The following is a 12,351-nucleotide window of genomic DNA, read 5'->3' on the forward strand; positions in this document are numbered from 1 at the left end:
ATAGTCTGACCAGACCATAGCGCTGCTCTCTGAGTGGAGTGAGAAAACTGCTGATGGTTTAATCTAAGGAAAAGAAAAGTCCTTAAAATAATATGTATGTTAAGGAAGTGTTCAGCAGAGGACAAAGATGCAAAACAGGACAAACAGTAGAAAGAAATAACACCAGGGTGCCAAATCTTCACCATGGAACATGTCAGTTTTTAGGCATGTTAATAATAAACTTGAGAAAAAAAAGCAGACTGTTGCTGCATTTAGTATTCGTAAAGAAACACATAATAATTATTTTGGTTTAATAGAAGAAAATGAAGAAAGCAAACAACTTCTAAATGAAGGTTTGTTTCCAGCAGCTGCTGGAAGGGTTCTTGTTAATGGCTTGGCCTATCCAGATTGGAGGCAGCTGTAATTAGCTATCCAGTGTGGCGAGAAAAAGCTCTGACCTCTGTGTGCTGCTTTTGCCATTTACACAATCTAGAACCATCACTGACACCTGGTAATTCCCATTGGACAAAGACCCAACTCTGTTTCCCACTTAAGGAGAGGCACAGCAGGCAGCAAGTCCCATGAGATTGTAAAGCAATGACTGATGTTACTGGCTCTCCACGGTTTACATTATTTGAAACACAAGAGTTCTGTGTATCAGGCAGCGAGGGTGTCAGAAAGAACATCTTTTGGTTGCAGGTGGTCTGCTAAAGTACAATTAGACAAAGCCACATGCTTCCAGCCATGGTCGAGAGCAGAACACCAACAGATCAAGATTTTTTAAAAAATACTCTAAACAGGTCTCAACAAAGCTGCAAGCACTAACCTTGTCACATTCAGCAATGCGAGCCATGAACCGAACAACTCCTGAAGGACACATAGTGTCCCAGTGGTAAGAAGAACTGTCTACACTTAGCCTTCCCTGTCATTAATATATGTAGCGCATTTCAAGCAGGGTTTTAGGTTTGCTGTGTACTAGGTAGCATGCCATGATGAATAAAACATAACTTTAAAAAAAAAGTGCAGCCCTGTGTGCATTGGAACTAGCGAAGGGAGGGCTTCTATATCATCCTTGTTAATCCAGCTGTCACCTTGTACAACTTCAAGCAACAAAAAAAAACAAGTTTGATTTGGAGGGCTAAACTGCAGTTTTACAATGAGTAATTCAGCAATATCGTTAACCCTTTTCATATGATAACTTGACTAAAAATAGCTGTACCACACTACCTTGTGTGAAGTAGTCTCACCCAAAGACAAGTCAACTTGTTTAATTCAATATTTTAAGTTGGATTGATACATGATCTAACACCCTTAGCTCGCCAAGTCTGTGACACGAATTAAGCTCACTAAGTTTTAACCCAGAGCAATTTTGGTGTGTCAGTTCGTTCAATTCATTGAAGGAGATGCAACAGCACCATTACACAGGAGACGCATTGTGCTGTGTTAATAATTTATGATGGCGTGTTAGGATACAGCAGTAAATTAGCATAATTAGAAATTACTGGAGGCTGGTTCTTTGAGGCAGTACTGAGATGCAAACCTGTAACTTTTACACCTTAGTCATTACTGAAATGGAAACATTTTGGCAATTGCTTATTTAATAATTGGAGAAAAAACACTTGAGCCCTTATGAATAATTGTAAAAGTCCAGCTCTATTCGACTAAAATTTTCATCGTCATATCTAGCTTGGAAACTCTTTCTTGTTTCCTTCAAAGAACAAAGGACTGAATTGGATTTGAGGATTTGCCGACAGCATTCTGAATCTCCAGCCTGCAATATAAAGATTTTTAAAATGCCTGGTTCCATCCTCCATCCTACTGAAAAAATGGGTGGGAAACAGCCACAGCGTATCATCAACTGGACATGAGCTCCTCACATGTTACAGCCTTTTCACCTGACTTCTGTTTCACAAAACCCACTTCCAACTGAGCTCACACACTAACTACCAACACTCCACTTTAGCAGCGAATGCTCAGGCTCCCTGTGCAGTTCCTGATGAATAATTTGCAGAATCACTGTTGCACTTGAAAACCTGGGTGATGTGCGATTGGATTCCAATTTGAGTTTTAAAAATTAACAAATGAGAAACTGTTCCTGGAAGCCAACTTGTTGAAAGGGATTTTATCTTGACACACACTTTTCTCTCTTTGGGGAACACATTTGCCAGCAGCTTAGTCCATCGAACTGGGACAGATATGCCTTCCATTGGCTAATCAGTCCTAGCGGACACTTGATTCCAGAGGTAGACTTATCACCACTCCACAAGACCTTCATGGAAGTGGTTATGATGAAATAAGGAACCACACACCAAGCTTTATTCAACACGACAAGCAAACATTTTGCAAGTGATGCTACACCACTGTCAATCAGGGTTATTTCACACAGATTAAATCTCACAATGCTTGCAGATGGGCTAAATATTGTTCAACTGTTATTGCACTGGATTGACCCTTTGGTATCAAAGGCATAGCTGAAATGCATCTCCCCCAACTGCAATTTTCAACTGGTTCAGCTGTATCTGTATTTCAGGGGAGAGAGCAAATCCAGCAGTTCTGATATATATTGACATTGCTATAGCACCCAACAAGTCAGTTCATATCATGCACGCATTGTGTTACATTCACAAACACCCCCTCACTGAATACATTGAAGCTTGGAAGCTGGTCAGTAAACCTCCACATTAATTTATCTATTTTCTTATAGGCATGCTGATGGACACTGACTTGGTTTCCAGGCTGCTTATTAACCAGAACAACATTAATTGGAGAGTCAAAATGAAAACTTCCAAGTAATTTATTATTATTTTTAATTAAGAAGGTTCTTTCTTAATGTAATGCAATCAAGGGAATGACACTATAATAATTATATGACATACAGTGAAGCAGTGATAAGCTCCTGCTTACACAAGGGAGATAATAGAATATAGCAAGGAAGAGAACGCGGGTTCCACAATGGATTTGTGAAATCACAAATATTTGACCACCAGAGAATAAAAACTGGGCCTTCAAGCTTTAGGCTTGGTCTGAAAACTTCAATTCTGATTCTTTTTGATGTTTGGAAGTATTACAAGAGACTATTGATATCACCCACGCTGTACAAGTATCCATTTCGATCCAAATTTACGTATATGCTAGGCAAGTACTTGCAAAACAAAGTCTTCAACAAAACAAAATTGGAATAGAAATGTTAAAAATAAAGTTCATTAAGATAAATAGCAACACTTAAATAAACACCATGCAGCCATGCAGAGGATATGAAAAAAAAAGATTCATTCTCCATCCAGGATGCTATGTTGCTGATTTTTATGCTACATTCTGCCTTCATGTCATAGAATCCTATAGTGTGGAAGCAGGCCATTCAGCCCATACTAACCCTTCAAACAGCATCCCACCCTATCCCTGTAACTCTGCATTTCCCATGCTAATCCACCTAACCTGCACATCTTTGGACTGTGGGAGGAAACTACAGCACCTGGAGGAAACCCATGCAGATATGGGAAAATGTGCAAACTCCACACAGGCAGTAGCCAGGGGCTACAATCGAATCTAGGTCCATAGCAGCGAGAGGCAGCATTGCTAACCACTGAGACACCATGCACCCCCAGTCTTTGGGATGGAAGAGGGTAAAACTAATGGTGGCTCTGACTGCTACCTGGTGGAAGGTGCAACAAATGCAGGTACCACAGCGTAGAACATCTGCTTTGGAACGGTCACTTTCTAAAAGCTCACTGTAACGTTGGCAGATGTTTGTTGGAAACCTTGCCAAGATGGTATAACCTACCAAATATTTCCAAAGTTCTGCAGAGATCACGGCAGGAGATAGAAATAATCCCCATTAAATTTCTAGCTTAGAGAATTTAGGACCATTCAGCTGTCTTCTGAGTCATTGCCTACTCTCACAGGAAGGTTGGTCAGTTGCTCAAGTACCAGGAAGCTAACATTGTCCCTAGCCACTTGTATGAAGTACTAATGACTGCAACTGTATATCCTGTACTAATGAAATAAATTGGAACAGTCTCTTAATCAGATATCACATGCTAATCTCACACAAATATACCCTGGGAAGTTAGCATGGGAAATGCTAAAATATGATATTTGTACAGCAGGTTTAATCTCATTTTTGAGATTCAGCTGACCTACATTATGAGCTAAGAGAGATAACAAACAGAGAAAACTCTATATCTAACTGTGCTATACCAGACTTGAGAGTGAAACTGGAAAATTAATAGCTATTTAAAATTGCTGGCTATTACATTAAGGGGCTAATTTTCCAACATAATTGTTCCAGTAGGGGGTTTTGCCAGCTGAGACTCTTATTGCAGACTCTGGCCTTGTGCTGTTTATAATTCTAACTTTCAGTGCATGCCTGGAAAAGTCACACTCTGGCTCAAATTTCTGGCACATCTTGTTGGTACATAGCACATACTGTTCAGAGTACAGTGTTGTTGAATGGGTGGGAATGGCAGAGGTCCTGTCGGTGGACAATGGGCTTCATATTAAATTCAGGCGAGTCAGTTCTTGTTGTCTGCAGGAAATGACGTGTGGTGAGCTTTAAAGCCAACACGATTGTCTATAAGAAGACAGTGAATGCTCCTAATCCTTTTTTCCCTACAGACAGGCTTGTTTTACTTCAGAGCCCTAGCACATCTGGACTCAGCCAGATAAAAAGAAGTATGAATTGTCAATGGACTACGCACAACAATTGACCAGTCTGTTCTGAGCAAGGGTCACTCGACTTGAAACATTAACTCAGATTTCTCTCCGCAAATGCTGCCAGACCTGCTGAGGTTTTCCAGCAATTTTTATTTTTGTTTCTGTGGCTAATTGACATGCCTGATACAACTTAAAACGAAATGTTAAAAATTGATATCCATTAATGCTACTGAGTGAGGAGCTTGAGTCAGAAATGTCTTGGCTCACTGCTCCTGGCTTGATAGAAAAAGATCCCTGAATATTTACTTCAAGTGGGACGGGTGCACGAAAGAGTAAGGGATAGCTGTGTGCTGAAGTGTTCAGGCCAGACTTTTACCTAGATGTTTATATTTTAGATTCTCCAGATCTTAACTTCTACACACACCCATCTACCCATTCTATTAAATGATTTGGAGTACTAACATTGAACGCTGCAAAATGGCCACCAGACATACACAGAGGTGATCAGCGACCTCACCTGGCAGTGACTGGTCAGGCTGCAGAAAGTGTATACACTTGTGCCAGCGACGCCACTGTGCCTGGCATGTGGTGGAGTTATTATCAACACACGCACCACTAAAGAGGGGTCAGGGAGGTGCTGCAGTGGCGGGGGTGCCATCGAGAGGAGCACAGGGTTCTGCCAGGACCAGGGAGATGTAGGGGCAGGCCAGAGCAGAATGCTGCTACTGCCTTGCCACCCATAAAGGTGGGAATAATGGGGGCCCACCCCCCATTATTCACATCACTAGCAGCACCACTTCCACCTGTTGCTTCGGTGACATTGGGTCACGATAGAGTGCACATTTGCTTTTTGTACCAGCTGCTGATGGCACAAAAAATAAAAACTATGGTGTTTTGTTTGTGAGAGATTGTTTACACAGCTGGAGAGAACTGTTGACTTTGCTCGATTGACATCTTTATTTGATAATCAAATTTGCTCTCTGGTCTCTTTTATCAATGTCTCAATGATTATTTGCACAAGATTAAGAGGTGTAAAATACTTAATGCATTTGTTATTGATACGTCAATGGTCTGTTTCCTTGCTATCTTTATTGGGTTGTTGTAACACCAGTTTCCTTTTAAAGAATTATTAATTATGAATCATTATTACTACAGGGTTCACTGGTTCTGCGTATACAGTGTATACTGGGTGACCTTGAGTTAGCATAGAGGTTAGGAGAGGCCGTAGGAGGTGCATGGAGGATATGAGTTGGTGCTGAGTTGGCGTTGAGTTGGCATGGTGGGGAATGAATTAATAAGTTTGGATTAAATTAGTATAGGGCTGTAAGGGGATATAGGGTAGGTAGAGACATTGGTAGGTATACTGTGGAGGAAATGGCTTAGTTGTATTATCGTTGGACTATTAATCTAGAAACTCAACTAATGTTCTGGGAACCTTGGTCTGAATCCCATAATGGCAGATGGTGGAATTTGAATTCAATTAAATATCTGGGATTAAGAATCTAATGATGACAATGAAACCACAACCATTTCAACAACTGTCAAAAAAGCTCATCTGGGTTTGGAAAGAAATTGGCCATCCTCACCTGGTCTGATCTACATGTGACTCCAGACCCAAAATCAAAGAGTGAGATCATTATATCATTCCTCCCTGAACCATCTTATCTTTAAGGTTCCACTCATCAATATGTGAACCTTGCATTTTGATAACTTATATATGAGGTGTCAAACGGATTTTGTTTCCTCAGGCAGATATAAATAATCCCAATATGCTATCCTGACACAGGGCAAAAATCTTCTCCTCATGCTGACCAATATTTCTCATCACAATCATGTTGCTATTTGTGGCAGATGGCTTGCCACTTGCAAATTGGCTGCTATGTTTCCTATTATAATGTTGACCACATTTCAAAAAGGACCAAACTGATTTTAAGTACTCTGGGATTTTCTGAGGCAAGGGGACTATTAAATACAAGTTTTTCTTTCCCTCCAATCCATCGTTGGCCATTCTAAATTGCGCACAAAGCAGATTTACCATTAAGTGTACAATAATGGACTGCAGATGCTGGAGATTCAGTGTAAAAACATGTGGTATTGGAAAAGCACAGCAAGCCAGGCGACATCCAAGGACCAAGACGTTTTGGGCATAAGCCATTCATCAGGAATGTGGGAGGGGGGCCCAAGGGGGCTGAGAGATAAATAGGAGGGTGGTGGATGGTAAGGCAGCTAGGAAGGTGATAGGTGGATGCAGGTGGGGGATGATGGTGATGGGTCAGAGCAGAGGGTGGAGTGGACAGTTGGGAAAGAAGATGGACAGGTAGGAGAAGTTCAAGAGGGCAGCGCCAAATTGGAGACTTGGATCTGGGATAAGATGGGGAAAGGGGAGATGTGGAAACTGGTGAAATCAACACTGATAATAGTGCCAGTGTAACTATGGAAGATGGACTGTTCCACAGACCCAACAACGAGACAGGCATTACTGGGGTCCATGCAGTCACCCATGGCTAACCCTTTGGTCTGAAGGAAGCGGGAGGATTCGAAGGAGAAGTTGTTGAGGATGAGGATCAGTTTAGCCAATTGAATGAGTGTGTTGGTGGAGGCATACTGGTTGGGTTAGCGGGAGAGGAAGTAACTGAGGGGTTGGAGGCCTTTGTCATGGTGGATGGATATGTATAGGGACTGGATGTACATGGTGAAGATGAACTACTGACAGCAGTGAACTTCTGAATGACCAATGCAAGGATAAAGTGAGGAAGCCCAGCACAATGCCAATGGGACTTTTATGGGCTGCTCCTTTCTGTGTATCAGAAATGCACATCTTGTGTGTCGCTAGGTACACATTGAATTCTGAAGGTCACTGAAGAGACAAACATTGAAAGAATGGTGTTAATACACTGTAATAGCAGTAAGATTCTATTTATTATGTATAAGCAAACTTACAGGTCAGGATTAAAATCACTGCAGAAATGGGCATTGTGTAGAAGAGCATTAAGTGATAATTCACTGAAGTTGATTATTATTTTTGAAGCCAGGGATTTATGGCCAGTCTATATCATGGTCATCATAAATCATAGTCAGGTTCAGAATTCTGAGACAAATCAATCTTGGAGATTTCAATTTCTTCCAGCACGTGCAGCACTCAATTTATCATCAAGGTGAATGGTGGTGAACACCAATATTATCTAATTCTCAAAACAGCCGAAGCATACATGAACAATGGCAATACTACACACAACCACAAAATCAATCTCAACAACGCTTCTGATCCAGAAGATCTCGTTGTTTACAGTTTCCGTGGGCTTGACTGCAGGATCAATGGCTGAAGAAGGCTCTTTACTCAAAGTTTCGAATGGCTGTATCTTTCTAGGTCACAGCAATTGGATCTTCTAGTAAGACGTCATTCTTTTCTCCATCAGCCTCTAATTATATACCCTTCCCTTTTCATCATTCAAATCCTCATTAGTGTATAGTTTCACTAGTGCCAGCTGGCTATGCTGTCTTTCCTTGGTGATGATTTTTTTCATTACTGAGCCTTGATTTTCATTTTTTAATTATAAAAAAGAAGCTATTTAAATGCAATTTCTTTGTTGTAGCTACTTACGTTACAGGAGGGATGGGCATTGCAGATGACATATGGGGAAATTAAATAGTTTAACTAAATATATCTAAAATAAAATGCTAATATCAGTAATGTTAACTGCACAACTACTGGAGTGTCATTAAAAATCTATCTGCTTCACTAATGCCCTTTCAGGATGGATATCACTGCCCTTAGAGTTACTGTCTACATTCAATTCCAGGCCCTTATTCATCTTCTGAAATGTCTCATAAACAACGCTGTTGTTATCAAATTCCAAGAGAAATGTTTAATACCAAGAACAGAAATTGACAAGGGAGGTGATAGCCTAGTGGTATTATTGCTCGATGATGAACTCAGAAACCCAGAATAATGTTCTGGGGGACCTGGGTTCAAATCCCATCACAGCAGATGGTGGAATTTTAATTCAATTAAAAAAAACTGGAATTAGGAGTCGACTAATGACCATGAAACCATTGTAAATTGTCAGAAGAACCCATCTGGATAACTAATGTCCTTTAGAGAAGGAAATCTGTCATCCTTACCTGGTCTGGCCTACATGTGACACCAGAGCCAGAGCAATGTAGTTGACTCAGCTGCCCTCTGAAATGGCCCAGCAAGCCACTCAGTTGTATCAATTGCTAGAAAGTCACAACAAGGAAATGAAGCCGGATGGACCACCTGGCATCGACCATGGAACTGCAAAACACAAACAGCCCTGTCAACCATGCATAGTCCTCCTTACCAACATCTGGGGTCTAGTGCCGAAATTGGGAGAGCTGTCTCACAGGCTAGACAAGCAACAGCCTGACATAATCATTCTTATGGAATCATACCTTACAGATAACACCCCAAACACCACCTTTACCATCCCTGGATATGCTCTGTCCCACTGGCAGGACAGACCCAGAAGAAGTGGCGACACTGTGGGATACAGTAAAGATGGAATTACCTGGGAGTCCTTGACATCAGACCCCATGAAGTCTCATGGCTTCAGGTTAAACATGGGCAAGGAAACCTCTTACTGGTTACCTTCGGCTGATGAATCAGTACTCCTCCATGTTGAACAAAACTTGGAGGAAGCACTGAGGGTGGCAAAGGGTGCAAAATGTACTTGGGGTGGGGGATTTCAACATCCACCACCATGAGTGGCTTGGTAGCAACAGCATTACTGATTGAGCTGGTTGGGTCCTAAAGGATATAACTACTAGACTGTGGCAGATGGTGAAGGAACCAACAAGAGTAAAAAACATACTTGACCTCATCCTTACTAATCTGCCAGCTGCAGAAGCATCTGTCCATGACAGTATAAGGAAAAACGACCACTGCATTATCCTTACGGAGACGAAGTCCTGCCTTCACACTGAGAATAACCTCCATCATGTTGTGTGGCACTATCACCGTGCTAAATGAGACAGACTTCAAACCGATCTAGCAGCTCAAGACTGGGCATCCATGAGGCTATCAACAGCAGCAGAACTGTACTCCAGCCCAATCTGCAACCTCATGGCCTGGCCTATCCCCCACTCAACCATTACCATCCAGCAACAGGATCAACCCTGGTTCAATGGAGAGTGCAGGTGAGCATGCCAGGAGCAGCACCAGGCAGACCTAACAATGAGGGGTCAACCTGATGAAGCTACCAAACAGGACTACTTACATGCCAAATGGCATAAACAGCCACTGACAGACAGAGCTAAGCAAACCTTCAACCAAGGGATCAGATCTAAGCTTTCAGTCCTTCCACATCCAGCCGTGAATGATAGTGGACAATTTAACAACTCATTGGAGGAGGACGAGGCTCCACAAATATCCCCATCCTCAAAGATGGAGGTGCGCAGTACATCAATGCAAAAGCTAAGGCTGATGCATTGGCAATAACCTTCAGTCAGAAGTGCAGAGTGAATGATCCATCTCGGGCTCCTCCTGTGGACCCGAGCAGCACAGAAATCAGTCTCTAGCCAATTCGATTTACTCCACATGATATCAAGAAATGGCTGGAGGCACTGGACACTGCAAAAACAGATAACAGTCCGGCAATAGTACTGAGGAGGCGTGCTCCAGAACTTGCCGCTCCCCTAGCCAACCTCTTCCAGTACAGTGACAATACTGGCATCTACCTGATAATGTGGAAAATTGCCCAGCTATGTCCTGTTCACAAAAAGCAGGACAAATCCAACTCGGCCAATTACCGCCCAATCAGTCTACTCTTCATCAACAGTAAAGTGATGGAAAGGGTCACCAACAGTGCTATCATGCAGCACCTGCTCAGCAACAACCTGCCCAGTTTGGGTTTTGTTAGGGTCACTCAGCTCCTGATCTCATTACAGCCTTGGTTCAAACATGGACAAAAGAGCTGAATTCCAGAGGGGAGGTGAGAGTGACATCAAGCCCGCATTTGACCGAATATGGCATTAAGGAGTCCTGGCAAAACTGGAACCAATGGGTATCGGGGGTAAACACTCCATTGGTTACAGTCATTCCTGGCACAAAGGAAGATAGTTCTGGAGGGTCAGTCATCTCAGTTCCAGGATATCTCTGCAGGAGTTCCGCAGGGAAGTGTCCTAGGTTCAACAATCTTCAGCTGCTCCATCAATGACCTTCCTCTGTCATAAGGTCAGAAGTGGGGATGTTTGTCAATGATTGCACAGTGTTCAGCACTATTCACAACTCCTCAGATACTGAAGCAGTCTGTGCTCAATTCCAACAATATCTGGACAATACCCAGGCTTAGGCCAACAAGTGGCAAGTAACATTCAGGCCACACAAATGCCAGACAATGTCCATCACCAATAAGAGAAACACTGACCACTGCCCCTTAATATTCAATTGTACTACCATCACTGAAACCCCCACTATCAACATCCTTGGGGCTGCCATTGACCAGAAACTCAACTGGACTCACCACATAAACACAGTGGCTACAAGAACAGGTCAGAGACTGGGGATACTGCAGTCAGTAACTCACCTCCTGACTCCCCAAAGTCTATCTACTATCTACAAGGCGCAAGTCAGGAGTGTGATGGAATACTCCCCACTTGCCTGGATGGGTGCAGCTCCAACAACACTCAAGAAGCTTGACACCATCCAGGACAAAGCAACCCGCTTGATTGGCACCACATCCACAAACATTCAATCTCTCCACGACCAGGTCTCAGTAGCAGCAGTGTGTACTATCTACAAGATGCACCGCAGAAATTCACCAAAGATCTTTAGACAGCACCTTCCAAATCCATGATCACTTCCACCATCTTCAAGTTCACCTCCAAGCCACTCACCATCCTGACTTTGAAATATACCCTGTTCCTTCAGTTGTTGGGTCAAAATCCTGGAATTCCCTCCATACTGACATTGTGGGTCAACCCACAGCAAGTGGACTGAAACGATTCAAGAAGACAGCTCACCACTACCTTCTCAAGGGCAAATAAGGATGGGCTATCAATGCTGGCCAGCCAATGACACTCAAGTCCCACAAATGAATAAAAAAAAAATTCCCCATCTAATAGCAGGGTTATGATGAAGCTGTATAAACCATAGTTAGACTACAGTTGAAATACTGAGAGTAGTTCTGGGTGGGGAAGGGTGGGGTTGTATTGTGACTGAGGTACAAAATGGTGAGGGGCATAGATAGGATAAATGGGAAGGAATGTTTTCTTTTACTTGTGAGAGCGATAATTAAAGGGATTGTTTTCAGGTAAAGGTCAAGATGTTTTGAGGGGATTTAAGGAAGAACTTGTTCAACTAGAGGTCTGGAACTCACTGCCTGAAAGGGTGAAAGAGGCAGGAACCATCACAGTATTTAAGAAGTATTTAGATCTGCATTTGACGTACCAATGGAGGGTATGGGCCGAATGCAGGAAAACAGGGCGAGAATAGATAGGTGCTTGATGACTGGCACGGACACAATGGGCCGAAGGGTCTCTCTCCATGCTATAAATCTCACTTTGGGTGAGCTAACCAGGTGTACTGCAATGGTTTAACAATGTAGGTCACCATCATCTTTTCAACAGCAATTGGGAATTGTCAATAAATGCTGGGCTTCCAGTGACAGCCATATTGCACAAGTGAATAATAATAATAATCAAAGAGTCTCCACATGTACATATCCCAGCTTTAGTCAGACCTTTGAGGCGAGAACAAAA

The 12,351-nt window shown here is 42.5% G+C and overlaps 1 protein-coding gene across 8 annotated transcripts in view; it reads right to left on the bottom strand.

Moving 5' to 3' along the window:
* Positions 1-12,351, bottom strand: part of sema6bb (sema domain, transmembrane domain (TM), and cytoplasmic domain, (semaphorin) 6Bb) — a 559,267-nt gene that overhangs the window by 292,696 nt on the left and 254,220 nt on the right. Inside the window, exon 1 of one of the 8 annotated variants that reach the window (XM_072593859.1) lies at positions 8,755-8,775. The exons of 6 other annotated variants lie outside the window; for them this stretch is intronic. The gene's annotated coding sequence lies outside the window, so the exon portion shown is untranslated. Of the gene's footprint in view, positions 1-805; positions 873-8,754; positions 8,776-12,351 lie in introns of those variants that run through there. One more of the 8 variants, XM_072593861.1, reaches the window with a different exon arrangement.

Source organism: Chiloscyllium punctatum, chromosome 24, assembly GCF_047496795.1.
Source record: "Chiloscyllium punctatum isolate Juve2018m chromosome 24, sChiPun1.3, whole genome shotgun sequence".
NCBI lineage: Eukaryota > Metazoa > Chordata > Chondrichthyes > Orectolobiformes > Hemiscylliidae > Chiloscyllium > Chiloscyllium punctatum.